This window comes from Myodes glareolus, chromosome 5, assembly GCF_982192425.1.
Source record: "Myodes glareolus chromosome 5, mMyoGla1.1, whole genome shotgun sequence".
Lineage (NCBI taxonomy): Eukaryota > Metazoa > Chordata > Mammalia > Rodentia > Cricetidae > Myodes > Myodes glareolus.
Window position 1 is genome coordinate 7,676,226 of NC_142030.1, and position 13,444 is coordinate 7,689,669.

The 13,444-nt window shown below is 45.1% G+C and overlaps 1 protein-coding gene across 14 annotated transcripts in view; it reads right to left on the bottom strand.

The window, feature by feature from the left end:
• Esrrg (estrogen related receptor gamma) overlaps positions 1–13,444 on the bottom strand; it is a 613,673-nt gene that overhangs the window by 549,072 nt on the left and 51,157 nt on the right. For 5 of the 14 annotated variants that reach the window (XM_048439479.3, XM_085687562.2, XM_085687549.2 and 2 more), the window contains exon 1: positions 2,148–2,375. The exons of 7 other annotated variants lie outside the window; for them this stretch is intronic. The gene's annotated coding sequence lies outside the window, so the exon portion shown is untranslated. Of the gene's footprint in view, positions 1–2,147; positions 2,376–12,897; positions 13,029–13,444 lie in introns of those variants that run through there. 2 more of the 14 variants (XM_085687559.2, XM_085687552.2) reach the window with 1 other exon arrangement.

The following is a 13,444-nucleotide window of genomic DNA, read 5'->3' on the forward strand; positions in this document are numbered from 1 at the left end:
TGGCCTCAAAGGTGTCCTATTATGTAGCTAGTGAGAAGAATCTATCCACCAAAAGGAGGCAAAATATAAACACGTCATTATCTCTTGGTCCCAGGTTAAGTGATCGTATGCCACCCAGGAGGGGATATATTCAGCTCTCCTTCTCTTTAAGACAAATATGCCTGGCTGAGGCCTAGCATATAAGTGTCCATGCAGGTCTGAGGCTGAGAGCATCCTCATCCCTCCACACTGTGTGTGACAAAGTTCTCCTCCAAACCCGAACAAGGGCATAGCGGTGCTTCTGAGATGCTTCCAGCCCCACAAAGTTGTGGACCAGATTTTTCTGCTTGTCTCTAATTACAGGCACAGCTGGACAGAGTTCACCAAACTAAGCATGAGTTACTACTTAACATGGGTTTGCTCAGTCTTTTGTTTGTTTTTAGTTGAAATCAGTTTTATGAAGACCTTCACTTTCGCATACACTCCCCATCCCTTCCAGAGAGATGCAAATGTCATTCCGAGACCTGGCCCTCTGAATCCAGATAAAGGTCTGGAGGCATTAAAACACAAACACACAAAGCCAAAGCCAGAGGTTCTACCCAGCACTCACCCTCCCCCAGCCTCCATGTGCTCATTACAACCCTGCAAAAGTTGATTTGAAAGCAAATAACATTTTTTTTCCAGAAAGATCAAGGTTACAGATTAATCCAGAGAATGAGGAAGAAGCAAAAAGACAGATGTGCCACTTAGAGGGGAATGGATGGAGGGCCCTGTGGCCCCGTTACATCCTGCTCTAGAGGACATGTGAGGTGCAGTAAGGGTGACCTTCCATAAAGAAACCCCTCACATAGCCCTCCTTTTTATTTGCTTTGTTTCTAAAATAAAGATACTTAACACTGAAAATCTACAAGTTCCCACACTTGGCCCACAACACACAGGCCACCTTTCTCCATGGAAGCCCAGAGAGGGGCCTGTCAGGTTCAAGGAGCTACCTACTCTAGTGGGTTAGAACTAGGTGATGGGGGGAGGAGAGAAAAGACAGACTTTCCCTTTAAAACTGAACAGAAGCAGATACCAAATCACATGACCTTTTACCGTAATTTCTATTAAAATCATTTCATGTCTGGTTGCTCCTGCTCTTCTGGCTCATTGGTATTGTTTACAACAAGCCACTGCACAGCCAGTTAGTGGTGGCTGACTCCATGGTTACCCGTTTTAACATTCACTAGTTAAATGGAATGCATCTGGGCTGTGGGTTCCAGGGAGCAGGCTCTTAAGTAACCACAACCCAGCTATCAATCAGGCTAATCTGAGAGAAATTAATCTTATACACGTAAGTATGGCTGCAGATTAAAAATTGATAGAAAGGGGCCACCAGCATTTACAGACTGGAGTTCCAAAAGTGGGCAAGCTGAGATTCGCCTCAGAGGCTGGCAGGTTTTGTTTTTTTGGTCTTCTGACAGCCAGTTAGGTTGGGGGCCTAAAAAGACTCCAAAGGTAATGCGACCACCCTTGACAAACAAATACACGCACCACCGCCTCCTCCCCGAGCCCCGAGCGTTTCCTTCACCTGGTAGCCCTTAGAATCAAAACACGGGTTTAACCAGACTGCAATCCCAGCAAAGTAAATTAAACAGATGCATACACGACCGTCAAACACCAGACAAGCACCGAGTAGGATTCAATTAAAACTGAACCTCAGAGGAATACGCGATGAGTAAATTCTAAGTGCGGCTAGTACAGTTTGTGGAGAACAAGCACAGCACAAGCTCACTCCATGGTGCCCGGATTGATGGAGTTAATTCTTTAAAAGCATCCCCCCCACCACCACCAAAGCTAACTTGTTTCTCGAGATGGACAAGACCCACAACTATCGGCCCTAATAAAAAATGTGAAGTTGTACAGTTTAATGCCCACAATAACTGGCCCACGAGTCACATCTATATGCTAAATGAGAAGGGCAAAGAGCTAAAGCTAAGATATTACAACCCCGTCTACTGCAAAGTCACTGTATCAGAGGCTACAATTGATCTGTTGCCTCAGAACGAATTGAAACTGAATGTAACATAAGGTCGGAACAATCCCTCCTGTACTGCTAATCGGATACTGTATAATGGTTGATTGCAGCTTTGCCTTGTCCTGGTGCTGCCTAAATCATACATACTTACACGTTCTGGGCTCTTCCAAGAGTTTGGTGCAGTTTCAAGGACAAATGTCTTAAGCAAAAGCCTCTACTGTGCAGCAGGGAGCCTGCTCGGATCTGATGACAGGAGCTTGGTGCTAAATCTGACAACGGAGAAGGAAACTTCCTGTGTGGAGAGGGGAGCTGGGAGAGGCTCGGGTTCAAAAGGCAGCTGGGAAGGTGCTGCTCCGTCTGCTCCGGGGCTGTGTGGACAGGGGAGCAGCTGGGCTGTGTTTGCAGCCCTGCAGAAAGGAACCTTTTACTGAAAACCAATGGTATCACATTTCAGAGGAGCCCGTGCCAAGTGCTGGAGAGCAGACCAACCTTTGACAACTTCACACAATTCACCCCAGCAGACTCCAGCACAGGTCAGGGAGGCGTGTGGAAAAAAGAGTCTCTCCACTGCCAGGTCTCATCTCCATGTCTCAGCCCAGCACCCAGCTAACCAAGGGCTAGCACCCACTGGACACAGCACCAGCACAAGGCACTCCCTGCATTTAACTTAAACACGGCTTCTACCTTAGCTGCCCTTACTCACCGTGTCCTATAGGCTAACGGAGACCAGTTAATCCAGTTTGTACTTCTGTGCATGTGTTTACATATGCTTTATAGTATGTGTTTATATGGGTATGTGCATGTACATGCACTTCTATGTATGTGTTTATATATGCTTTATAGTATGTGTTTATATGAGAATGTGTATGCACATACACTTCTGTGTATGTGCTTAAATATGCTTTATAGTATGTGTTTATATGGGTATGTGCATGTACATGTAGAGGCCAGAGACAGACGGCCTGTGTCTTCCTCCATCATTCTCAACCTTATTTCTGGAGACAAGGTCTTTTACTGAACTTGGGGTTCACTGATTGGCTAGAGGCCACAGGAGCCTCCAGAATCCTCCTCTTCTCCTCCCTAGGGCGGAGACTGCAGTCATGTGGTACTACTCTGGCTTTGTACAAGTGCGCTGGGAATCGAATCCAGGTCCTGATGCTCACACAGCAGGCAACTTGAGTGCCTGAGTTACTTTCCCAGATCCTTAATCCAAAATTTTAAAGTATGCTTCCCTCTGTTTTTTTTTTTTTCTCCACCCATTTTGTCTGGGACTCCCATGATGTTCCTGAGAAACAATCAGAGATAAGAATAATGAAGAATTTAGTCCTTTCGTTCCCAAATCTAGACTGTGACAATTGATGGGGGGGGGGACTGTGTCGCTAAGACAAACTCTAAGTGACTGCAGAACACAGCTCCGAGTGAGCTCACTATCCTAAGAGACAAGGGGTACCAAGAGCCAATGAATAAGAAAGAATATGGGTGCTACCCTCCAGCATGGGAACCATACTCTCAATTATCCATCTTAATATGGAAGAGAAGAAGCATTGAGACTTCACTCTCTCCCCGAATGAAAGCTGTTCCTATCTTATTATAGCCTTATTTATTTCTTGGGGGGTGGTGCAGAGGTCAGAGATCAATTCTCTCATCTCATCACGTGTGTTCCAAGGATCAAACTCAGGTCATCCGACTTGGTGGCAGGAGCTTTAACTCACTGAGCAAAAGTAAAAGAATCATAAGAGGCAGAGACGGGGACCATGATAGGGGGTAGGCGGTCGCTAATAGTCAACTCAATCTAGTCACTGTCTGAACACTAGTCATCTGTGAGGTCCATGCTGCCTCGCCTTTCTCTCCAGCCCCTGTGAGGAGATTCCACAGAGGCCTAGGCAAAGGCGTTTTTCAATATTGTGCACCTTACTTCACAGGACAGAAACCACAACTGGCCTCTTCTCAGAGGCCGTTGGAAATGTTGCAAGAAGGTAGGAGCACTTGTGCCCTCCTTGTCTGAGGCCTGGTCCAGGAGCAGCCTGGGAAAATGAAGAACTATGTGAAGCCTTCGTTTTGCACGTCGGCCACACACTGCATTCTAGGAACAGTAACGAGGCGCTCCCTCCCATGTGAAAGCCACCTCGTTCCATGAATGGAGCCGGCTGGGATGCCTGGTTTAACGTCTACCCTGACTCTACCACTCCACCCACCCAAGATAAACAGTTGCTCCGAACATCCATATTTCTGTTTATCTCATCTGCGGAAGGGATGCAGCCTTGCCTCGCCGCCATTTAAGATTTTTGTGAGGATTTAAAGGCTAACATATGTTGGGGACGGACCTCAGAGCCTGGCACTCACGCGGTCACAAACATTTACTGAGGCTCTGTTAACAGTCAGGCATGGTGCCAGACACTGTGGGCACAAAGTCAATCACAACACAGGACCTTCCCTCAAAACACAAGTGCCTGAGAGTTAAGTCTTCGTCCTCCCTTCCCGTAACCTTTGCAGGCCCTACTGAACACACAAGAGGATTTATATCCAAAGTGTCTGTCTCGGAGCTGTAGAAGCAGCTTGCTGGTAGAGCAGTCGCTTTGGTGGATGTCATGCCCTGGGTCCTTCTCCAGTGCAAACACAACAAAACCAAACAAGCAAGAACCTAAAGGAAACCCTTCCTCTCATTTGACCCTCCCAACAATTTTACAAGCTAAAGGAAACTATGGCCAATTCATAAATGGGAAAAGGACAGCTTCAATAGGACATAGCTAGTAAACTGAAGCCTGAAGGTCAATGAGGCTCTCTGGTGAGCACACTTCATAGGTGATCTGTATGAGTTGGTCTGGTCATATTTTGTGCAATTCTTCCTCGTACTGTACCTAGGTTTTGTGGTTGTTTACAGAGCTAGGGATGGGACTGAGGTCCTGTACTCCCAACGTCATTACCTTAACAATTGTTGTACTTCCCTAAAAGCAACATGGATGCCTTGAAGTATCTCCTAAAATTATACTGTATTTTGCTAACTGACCTATCATGATGGAATAGATATGTCATGTTCAGTACATTTCTCTAAACTGGAAAGAAATCTGAGCTGGGCTGACTGTATTAAATGACCAATTTCAGGGACAGCATTCAGCTTATGCTAGCATGGAGGTCATCTGCACCTCAAAAATAATCAAATGTCTATCCAAGTTCACGGCACCAACTCATCATTAATCTCCCGGGATTGTGTTTTCCTCTTGTTTAGCACACATATCTACCGTGGGCTAAGGACTTCATGATTTTGACAAAGGTGAATAGAAATTGACTTGTAAGCACAAATTTGATCTCATGGTAGCTTTGATTTCTAGTTTGACTGAGTTTCCAGGCTTAGCAGATCACAAAGTGTGGAATCCTGCCTATCATTATCTGGGGCGTGAGTTAAGGACACCAGGGTTCCAGACAGAATCCGATCATAGTTCTCCCATTCTGGGCTTTTATGTGCATTGTCTGTACAAACAGCCCCTTTCTTGAGCAATACTTGACCTAGTCTTTCACCACATGCTTTGCAATACAGTTCATTTATAATGGCAAGATTGGCTAGGCTTTTATCAGCGAATCATTCATAAAAATATCCCTAAAAGATACATGTACCACACCTCCACATAGAGTCAGCTGATACCTTCCATTCATTACTTCTAATCTTTTACCCATGAAGACATATGTTTTTCAGATGCGATTTATAGCACTGAAAATTTGTCACCAAACAACAATTCCTGGAGCCGTCACAAAAATGCCTACATCTTAGATTAATATCAACGCTACAGAAAAACGTACAAATGGCAGGCAACGTTTGAGATAAACAAAACAATTGCTGAATATATTGGTTTTGTTTTCAAAGTCATTTACTTGTTTATGTAGACAAGAAGTGACCCTCTCGGGAAGGGGGGGCGTAAGAAAAGCTTAAAAGCTGCCAATGTCTAGGCACTGTCTCTTTTAGAGGCGTCATGCCTATGGAATGCCTGCCACCTTCAGCTGCCCATCTCTGTGTTACTTCCTGCTTCCTCCCTGTCTGCCTTGCTCCACAGGAAGTCAGGAAAGCATGGACAAAGAGGCTCTGCAGTGAGATTACTTACTTCCAAATGATCAGACCCAAATGATAAGACCTAGTCAGAGGAGAAGAGGTTGGCCCAACAATTCTCACTTAACTGCCCACAGCCATCTTGAGAAACGATGATTTGATTAGTTACATTTGATTAGTTACATAAACGATAAAGGTTCAGGGAACTAATAATTTCCCAAAATTACACACAAATTAGTGGGTAGCCCAGCAGAAATTCTAAAATGAGAACTGGAGACCTCATTCCAAGCCTTTTCCACAATATCCACAGGGTAATCCCATCAAGGGAAGACCCGGGGTGGCTACCTGCATTCGTTTCTTTGGTTCTTTGGTGCATTTTGTTCGTTTGTGTATTTTTATCTGGTTTTATTGTCATCTTGTTTTAGACATGGATCCACTCTAGAGCCCTGGTACCTGAGGCAACCCTCCAACTTCAACCTCCTAAGTGCTGTGATTATAGGCCTGAGCCATCATGTATGACCCTTCATCTGGCTTTACATCCCACAGCTCGGTTAAAATAGGCCAGGCAATGTTAACACACATACACACACACACACACACACACACACACACACACAGACAAAACTCTTCTACCTGGAATTGCCTCGCCTTTTCTTCTCTTATATCTTGGCCTATGACATCACTGAGTAAATTTATCTTTCCCTATTTATAATTACTCATATTTTTAATGAATTTTAATGACAAAAATACAGCAGGTCGCATGCTTAGTAATAGTACTGTTTCACTATTTCAGGGGAAACTGAAGCCTCCTATCTTACTGTCAGTCTCTAAAAATTCCTAGAAATATCTCAGAACCCCGTTCCAGCCACTCTGCAAAAGTTCCTATCTACCTATTCAACTTCAGATTCAAGTGCAATGTCTTCAAGTTCAATCCTCGCGTGTCCACACACTGAAGAACACTGTTCATGTGTATCACTTGTATCATAACAGAACAGCCATTTTCACATTTGAGGTGTCACTGATAAAATAATATTTCACTCAAACAGGTCACACCAGTTGTTATGATCTGGCCTAGGAAATGGGCAATATAAGCCTGTTTTTGGCAGAAAGAAAAGGTCTGTTTAGACCAACCAATAGATGGTATACAAAGAAAACACCTGCATTCAAACCCGAGTGTCTAAATCCCATGAGGTGTGCATTCCAAGCCAATGAACTTGAGCTCTGTAACACACTCTGCACCCTGTCCTTTATACCCTTGGCATATGGTCACATAAAGAAATAGCTTCTAGAACAAAAGTCGGAGCATTTGTTGATTGACTTATTATTCATCTTAATCACTAAGGGAGAATCAAAGGAACAGTCAAGTGGAGGCCATCTAGTCTACTCCCTTTGGTTGGGCCGCAGAGATCAAAAGGTCCACCATCGAACTCTGATGAACTGGTACCAGATTCTACAGATAACTGCTTCCCCTCACTGCTACTGACCTTTCACGGCAACCAGCATTCTGCCATCTCTACATTACCTGTAAAAAGCAGGTTTCCGACTCTGATGGTGATTGGCCTGAAGGGCCATCAGAAGTACGTACTAATTCTGCAACCTTCAGAAAGCACATGTGCACACTAAACTGAAGATGAACTCCTCGCAGCTGAAGGGAGTGCTCATTTACACCGGCGACTTTGGATTTCTCTCCACACACAATAACTTGGAAATATATACAGGCTGTGTTTACAGTGGCATGAGAGCCGCAGTCTCTAAGAAGAGCTATAACTTGCTAACAGTCTTCCTGATTTATGTCGGGAAACATACAGGGCATGAAATGATTTCTGCAACCTAACATTTTCCTCAAGAATCCTGGTGAGCCGAAGATATATTCCCCAGCTGTGGGGACTGCTTGCCCCTGCTCCCTTCTCAAGACACATATATGTTGAACGATTACATGCTCTGTCCCTGAAAAGGGGTTTTACATTGGTAAGTGGGAAGGGAAGGAGAAAAAAAAAAAAGAGAAGAGACTAAAAAAGAAAAGGAGGCAAAGAGGCAAGTAAAGAATCTATTTCCATATAACGTCTACCTTGTAAAAAGTGATTGCCTTCTTAAGATAGGCAATAAATAATCTTCCTAAGTGCAGGCTATGGGATGTATAGTTATAAACTATCACTCGCCAGACAAATGTTAGTTATTTTTCCTGTTAGTATTTAACAGATATGGAAATTTGCTTCCCAGTCTACAATTGTGCTAATAAAATAGGCATTGTGGATATAAATTACCATGGTCATAACATCAGCCTTATTAATTGAATATATCTAAGAGTGAGATCAAATTTAAATGGGAAGCATATATTTTGAAATATAGCTTACACAACCTCTTAAATATCTATGAAGCTGGAGATATAAACATTTCGCTTTGCTCATATAATGTTGGCATTCTGAGTTTGTATTCAAAACAATCAAAAATCGTTGTTAGAAATGCATATTTTCTAAGGAAATAAAACAATTTCTCTGTTACCTACATTTTACAGAGGAATGAAACAAGTGAATCATCATTTAGCATTCTTGTCAGAGTTTGGTCAAGGTTATTTACCTGAGCAGACAAGTCAAAAAAAGAAAAGCAGCTCCATGTTCAATCTCCAGTATCCTGGAAATTTCTAAGACTCCATCCCTTGGTTTGTGGTAATTGCTATTATTATGTAGTATAATGGGCAAAGGGTCTTTCATCATAGGAATATGAGCAGAGACAAGTAAAACTTGTATGCGATGCTGTGGTGCCACCCTACAGCCTCAGGTGTCACTCACTGTCAGGTGTGTGTGGTACCCATGTCTGAGGCAGGATCAGAGGCCTGGTCTGTACAGTCAGGAGTCATCTGAGGTGGAGTCAGGTGTCACTCACTGTACAGGTGGAGGTCTGTACAGTCAGGAGTCACCAGGGTAGCACGCTGAAGGGTATCAAATCTCCAAGAAGAAAAAAGGTCCCTGATGTAAGTGCTAAGCATTCAAAGCTCTGTAGCCTCATCCTTGAACTCTTATCAGGACCAGAAACAACTGGAATGTTCATTCAAAGAGTTTTATAAAGAGATGCTTTCCTAATACGCTGAACTTGAGGGATCAGAACCATTAGGTGTGTGTCAACAACCTATGTCAAATGTCTGGGAGGTCTCTTACAATTATCCCTTCAAAGAAGACGCTTGGGGTTTCTAAGCCTTGGACCACTGATTCCAAACTCTATACAATGATGAGTTGGGACAGAAGTAAATGAAAGCTGACCATTTGGCGAAATATCCTTGGGCCAGGGAAGTAATTTAGTGGTAGAGTTCTTGCCTGGTATACAGGATCTCTGCTCCAGTACCACCGAAAGGCAACGGGCAGTGGTGGTTGTTGTTGGGGGTGGGAGTGGGGGTGGGGGTGCTTCTTAATGTCTCCTACAGTACCCTACCCCTAACTTTGGCCTGAAAACCTGTGAACACATGGCTAATTCCTTGCTCTGAGTCTAAAAGTTCAGTTACTCTACAGGACTGGCCATGGTAACCTAAAACCTGAATTGTAAGGCCCTGCTACTTCACAGCTGTAACTACTGATAACGAAGTCCTAAGAGACAATGTCTCTTTTGCACAGAAAATCCCAGTATGTTATTTTTTTAGAAAGATAATCTTAAATGATTTTTTAGAAGAATCACAACATTGTGATTCTTAGTAATCATTATCTCAAAATGACAGATGCTATTGTTCCTGGAGAAATTTTCAGTTGCTTTTCTCCTACCCACGCTTCGATGGAAAGATTTGCCAAGTGCCCCCTGGAGAAAACGGAAGGTCTGCATTTCAATAGAGATACAGTCCTTGGAGATACAGTGTACCTGAGAGGCAGGGGATGCAGTCAGGGCTCCTTAGCGCGGCGAACTCGGATTGTATTAGGCCCACTTCAATGCTGTAGCTATCCTGTTTCATGGCGCTCGGGTTATTTCCATCACAGTCCCTTCCCCTGCACATTCTTCCTAGTGTGTGTCCCGAGAAGTTAAAATTAAACCTTGTTCCAAAGCAAAGCCCTCACACTAACAACAAGCAATTACCACCGTACATATCATTCCTGATGTGGACAAAAAAGACCACAGAAGATAGCTTGGCCAGAAATGTTAAATAATTGAAGAGTATAATGACTTAATAGAGTAGTAGCTTGGTTTACACTGCAGCCAATTTAAGCCATAAAAATACTGTGTAAAAATTTTATCTTGTGGTTGACCATTACATAGTCCATCTATAATTCAGAAGTCCCTACCTCTTCAGTGTTCTTCTTCATCAATGTGGCTTTCCCTCAAAAGCTTTCTGTCCCGACAGTTTTCCAACAATTTCCAAACAAACACCAATTTTCTGCTTTGTTTCATAAAATCCTTTCACCAGGATGACCCGCTCTGCCAGGCCTCATTGAGACTGACGCCACCGGTCAACAACCTCCAAAGACAACTTCGACCTCCTCAAATATGAGTCCGCTTGCAATGAACAGAGTGACGTACACAAGACATCGAAGTCAGTAAGTAAGTAAGTAAATAAAGCTCCTTGCTTGCCACCTCTGTAAACAAAAGAAGACTCTTCTAAATCATTCTTTTTCCTTGGCAGGTAAACCCAGGGATACATCTGCTAGGAAGTGTCAAGGAACCGCACAAAAGTTTGCTTTGAGGGTTCGACTAAGGTACCTCGTAGAGAAGCAGGAGAAACAAGCCATGCAGGAAGATCAGTCCCAAACATAAGCCCATTACTCCTGGCAGGCTCTTGCCAAAATTCTCACTACAGCAGAGAACGAGATTCCAAAAAGGAGGATATTCAGATACTGTTTTCCCTAACATGCTCCTGAGAGCTTTTCCGTGGTCTGCAAGGTTTAGTCAGTTAGCCCTTATCTTGCTGGGTTGCCACACGCATGCTGAGTCAAATTTGGAACTCAAAATGAAAGATGAAAGATCTTGAAGATCACTTAATATTGAAATACTGTTGTGGTAATAAGTGGGGCTCAGTTGGAGACGGAAACATGGCACTCTCTGGTAACCTTTTAATTTCTGGAAAAAATGGCACAGAATAAATTGAGCTGCACGCTTTCTCTCACACACATACCTACACACACACACACACACACACACACACACAAACATGAAAACCTAATTGACAGATCTAGTCTATTATGTTGAGCAAAGACTATCAGAAGGTTTCAGTACATATCATACAAGAAGGCTTAACTCATCTTGATTTACTAAAGGGAAGGAGACATCCTCATCACCACCGTCAATGGACAGTTTAATGTGCAATGCGATGCCATTCACAATAGATAGACATTGAATACGATGTAATGCAGGTTTAAAGAGTTAGGAGAATTGCTTTAGGACAAAATAACGAAAGCACAGATAGCAGGCAAATCAATGTTTGAAAGATCCTGGAGGCCTGCTTCCCCACAGCCTGCCGGCTTCCTCAAAGCAAGGAAGCTTCCCTTTCAAGGTCAAGTCACCTCCACCAGCACCAGCACCAGCACCAGCTCTTCCAAGCCTCTGCCACCCCCAGCTCAGAGATAAAAGGCCTTCAAACTTCCCTGTCCTTGTCCCAGAGGCAGAACTGTTTCTCAGGTTGGTTAACTCAGTTTGATAACACCAAATCTACTGGACAGGAAACAAAACAAAACAAAAACAAACAAACAAAGCCAGGCTGAAGTCACTCTATGGTCCTTTCAGGCAATCTTTCCTCAGACACTTCCGATCCCCCCCAAACTTGGGTGTTTCTGAACTTGGGTGTTTTCAAAACACCCTTCTGTATTTGGTCTTTGAGCAGTGTGGGAAACAAATGAGTTTCTCTTCAAAACTAGTCCAACCCATTCAGCTGCTCTGACAGGGGCTGAGGGTCTTCACATCTTTAATTACTAGGCAGGGTTGTCTGAAAGTGGCAGGAGGTCATAGGCCCATTTGGCAACTCAGAATCCACCCCAACAAAGCAACAGAGTTAATAAACACATAGGGTCATCCCTCAACACCTAGGCTTGCAAGAGGTTTAGAGGTGGGGTGGGGGCGGGGGGTGAGAGGGATGGGTTCCAGGCAGTTCCAGAATAGGCTTGTTAAGATTCTGGATGGAGGAGGAGTTGTATCTAAAAGTAAGTTCCTGCTGAAAGGGAAGAGGAGAGTGGGGGAGCCTTGGGTCTCCTTTCACCCAAGGAGGGGCGGGGAGGGGTGGAGGCGCACTGGGCTCTACTGCTCTGAGAGAATCAAAAGGTGGCAAGGAATGTTAAGCAGTCTGAAATACTTAGTCCAGTGACCTCCAGACAACTTCGGTGACTTCCTCCCTGGGGAAGGTGAAAGCACTGGGAAGCCTGGGGAGGGAAAAGCCAGAGGACAGGAGGGACGCGCAGCACCGGCACAGCAGCACTGCCGGAGGGCAACACCCTCCAACTCCTGGCACCCTGTCACCCACAGAGACCCCTGCCCCATGTCCCCTTGGCCCTATCCCCTCCCAGTCCGCGCGCCCTAACTCTGCCTTAGGTCTTTGCCACTTTACCAAGCCCTGAAAGTCTGGAACCAGGAAGGGGGGATGGGAGGGGTGTTGAAAGCAGGAACCTAACAGCAATTCAGATTTATCCGTGTCTCCAGCACACACCTGACAGTTTTGCAGTCTGGGCCAGGCAAGTCGACAAGCGGTGGGCACTACTTATGCGTGTGTTATTGAGAGAGGGTGTCCTTTATTTTTCTTTTCTTTTCTTTCTTTCTTTTTTTCTTTTTTTTTTTTTCCTCCAAGAGACTCTAGGCAAGTGAAGGGGGAAGGGGTAGCAATACGGATTCCAAGCCGGACTGCAAACAGAGATGCAAATGTCTGTCTCCAGACGCTGCTGGTTAAGGATGGGGCAGTTACCTTTGGCAGGGTCAGAACTGCAGCAGGTTAATCGGGTGAGTCCTCGGGGAATTTTTTTTTTTAATTTTTTTTTTCAAAGCAGCCGTGGCAGCCCCGGTTGCTTTGGCTTAGGAAAGTCTACAAACCCCCCATGCAGGGACATCGCACATCTCACACACGCCTCCTTGAGCTGGGCTCCCGCGACCTCGGCGGGGCGAGGGGGTGGCTGGCGGCCGGCGGGCGGCCAGGGCCCGGCCCCAGGCTGTGTCCCCGCGCGCGGCGGCCCTGCGTGGGCCCCGGGGTCCGCGTCCCGAGCGGCGCAGCACTCACCCAGCCGGGCGGCGAGGGGCCGAGCTGCGCCCGCGGCTAGCCGGAGCGCCCAGGCGCCTCCCTTCGCTCTTGGTAGCGTCGGTCCGCACTCCCTGTGACCCAGGACGTCATGATGCCTTCCCTGTTTTCTTAATGATAACTTGGCAGAAGAGGAGACAGGCTGCCAGGTTCTCCTCGGGTGGTTGCGTGGTATGTGCACGTTTCTCTTTGCATGCGTTTGGCTCCCTCTTTTAAAAAA